The 2776-nt window shown below is 45.2% G+C and overlaps 1 long non-coding RNA gene across 1 annotated transcript; it reads right to left on the bottom strand.

Annotated features, from left to right (window-relative positions):
* Window positions 1-214: 214 nt before the first annotated feature.
* On the bottom strand, window positions 215-2512 carry LOC142908985 (uncharacterized). The gene is made up of 3 exons (XR_012932048.1): window positions 2464-2512; window positions 2091-2156; window positions 215-976 (listed from the first exon to the last, which is right to left on the bottom strand). It is a non-coding gene; the product is annotated as an uncharacterized LOC142908985 (long non-coding RNA).
* Between the last annotated feature and the right edge of the window lie 264 nt (window positions 2513-2776).

Below are 2776 nucleotides of genomic sequence, written 5' to 3'. Positions count from 1 at the left end.
GAGTGTCGTGCTGCCAGCTATGGCTGCAGGTTTTTGTCGTGTTATGTATATCGTTGTTAAATTTAAAATTACAGTTCCTATGATTACTGTTGTTACATTGTTTTTTATAGCTTTATTTTGGTGATTCAAAAACATATGGTTAATCTAAATTGTCTTATAGTTGTTGTTGTTGGCTTGCACCACATTGTGATTTTTGCACACAGCATTTGAATACGTTTTTTTTGTGTGTGGAATATTTCCTGGTTTATTCCAGGATGTTTTCTGTTGCGCGTCGTCGCTTTGGGATGTTCTGTATTCATATTTTGTTTGTTGCGGTTGCACCCGACTTAAGAGCCGCATGGCTCACAGGGCTATACCTAAATAAATGAAACTTGAAGAGCAGATGAATCTGAAAATGTCTTCCCACACACAGTGCACTGGAAGGGTTTCTCTCCCGTGTGTGTTCTCTGGTGTTTTTTAAGAGCAGATGAATCTGAAAATGTCTTCCCACACACACTGCACTTGAAGGGTTTCTCTCCCGTGTGTGTTCTCTGGTGTTTTTTAAGAGTAGATGAATCTGAAAATGCCTTTCCACACACACTGCACTTGAAGGGTTTCTCTCCCGTGCGTGTTCTCTGGTGTCTTTGAAGATGAGATGAATCTGAAAATGCCTTTCCACACACACTGCACCTGAAGGGTTTCTCTCCCGTGTGTTCTCTGGTGCTTTTTAAGAGCAGATGACTGTGAAAATGCCTTCCCACACACACTGCACCTGAAGGGTTTCTCTCCCGTGTGTGTTCTGGTGTTTTTTAAGAGTCGATGAATCTGAAAATGCCTTGTCACACAGTCCACTTGAAGGGTTTCTCTCCTGTGCGAGTTCTCTGGTGCTGTGTCAAATTTCCAGTCCAATCCGTGCTGTATGCACGCTGGTCGCATTGTCGATTTGTCGTACCAAGCTGCTGTGCTGACTGCATTTGCTCCATCAGACCAGCGTCAGCTGCAGACAGAAAATAAGAATATCCACACCATCTACGCGTCAGTATCGAGCCATGGAGGAATGAATATATACAGTCACACGTGACTTACGCGTCTATATTCATTCATGTATTCATGACTAGCTGTACTACCCGGCTTCGACTGGGACTTGGATCCACCACGTCCGGCCGCCTTTGTCTCCCCAGTGGCGATGTTCACACCACAACAGTTACTCGTTTAAGGCTGAGTCGAGCTAGGGGAGGCCCAGAAGCGGTTGAAATAATCGTCGCCGGTGGTGGCCGTGAACGGGAATCGAACTCGGGTCGCCGGGTTTGTAGCGTAGCGCTAACCGCTACACTACAATGCGTTACTCTTCCACACACACAGACACACACACAGACACACACACAGACAACGCTAACCGCTACACTACAATGCGTTACTCTTCCACATGCGAGGGTCACGTGACAGATTTGACGTCACAGCTCACTTGCCGTGCATAAAATCTACATTATTGAGCTCCCCTCCCCCCCCCCCAATAAAACACAAAAGTGTATTTGTATAATGTTTGTACGGTGTACAGTCTGGAAAGTACCCACATGGCAAATTTCCAGTTTGTTGCATGTCGGGAAGTACGCTAAACATTTTGAACAGACAACACACACAATCACAACTTTGTCTTTTATATATATTTGGAGATGCAGTGAAAAAGCTTTCCCAAAATTCATCACGCGGTTTCAGTTTTTTTTATTTTCAGTTTGATTTATTTTGGTTATAGTCCCGTGAGCCATTCGGCTCTTGAATCGGGTGCAACCACAACAAGCAACAAAACAAAAACACGACCAAGAGAAACATCTTACAGTGACTATGTGTGACTGTGCAAACAGCACTGTCATGGCACGCAATGAGAGGGCAAATGTCATAAATATTCCTGTAAGCCCTCGCATCTTCAACATTAATGTTGCCATAGAAACGTTGTGGGGTTTTTTGCTTCATTTAAAAAAAGAAAAATTATTTTCTGTTATATTAATTTCATTTTCTATCTACGTGACTTTACCGAAAGAACCAAGAATATTAATTCCTGCAGTCACCAAAGTTTTAAGTCAAAACATTCACACACGTTGACAAAGCCTCACCTTGTGTTGTGGGCAGGTCGCTTCTGATAACAAGAACGGTATAGCAGCTCAAGCGGGCATGGCCTGCTAACAAAAGAAAATAAAAACTGCGTGAATATTTACAATAAAACAAAGTTACAAAGTGGCGAGCCGGGTGAAGACAAATTAAACTTAAGCGAGATAATTAAAGTAAACGCAATCAGGCGAGGGCAGGAGGCAAGGCCCCGCGTGGCTAGGCCCCGCGTTGTAAAGTTCCAACCTGGACATCGATTTCCATGGTCGCTGCTACTCAACTGACATCCCTACGAGAGAGAGCGAGGCTCTACCTTGGTAAACAACAACAACAACAACCACCACCACCACAACGACCACCACAACGATGAGAATTTCTCACCTCGGATTTCAGTGCAAGCGCGCACAGGGCAGCTTCCTGTTGCCTCGCAACAGCAGGAAGTAGTATGACGTCACTTCCCTCCCACGAGCGGCTCTGTAACTTATTAAATTATGTTAATGAGGCCGCCCCATATGTCGAGGGATGGGGGCGTGGGCGCTGAACCCGTCGCAATAAACTCGCGACGGTTTTAACGGACACATTATGTTAATGAGCCACCAGTCACTGGGCGTAGCTTTGCCCAAATAAGGATTGCCACTGGAACGATATCGGCAGTGACCCAAGCGGAGGTGACGTCACGCTCAAGAGCGCGGTG

The sequence above is a fragment of the Petromyzon marinus genome, unplaced genomic scaffold (genome assembly GCF_048934315.1).
Source record: "Petromyzon marinus isolate PM22_M1 ecotype Great Lakes invasive population unplaced genomic scaffold, UKy_Petmar_22M1.pri1.0 PM_G_Scaffold_11, whole genome shotgun sequence".
Classification (NCBI taxonomy): domain Eukaryota; kingdom Metazoa; phylum Chordata; class Hyperoartia; order Petromyzontiformes; family Petromyzontidae; genus Petromyzon; species Petromyzon marinus.
The sequence above is the reverse complement of the archived record's forward strand: the minus strand, read 5'-3'. Positions and strand labels throughout refer to the sequence as shown.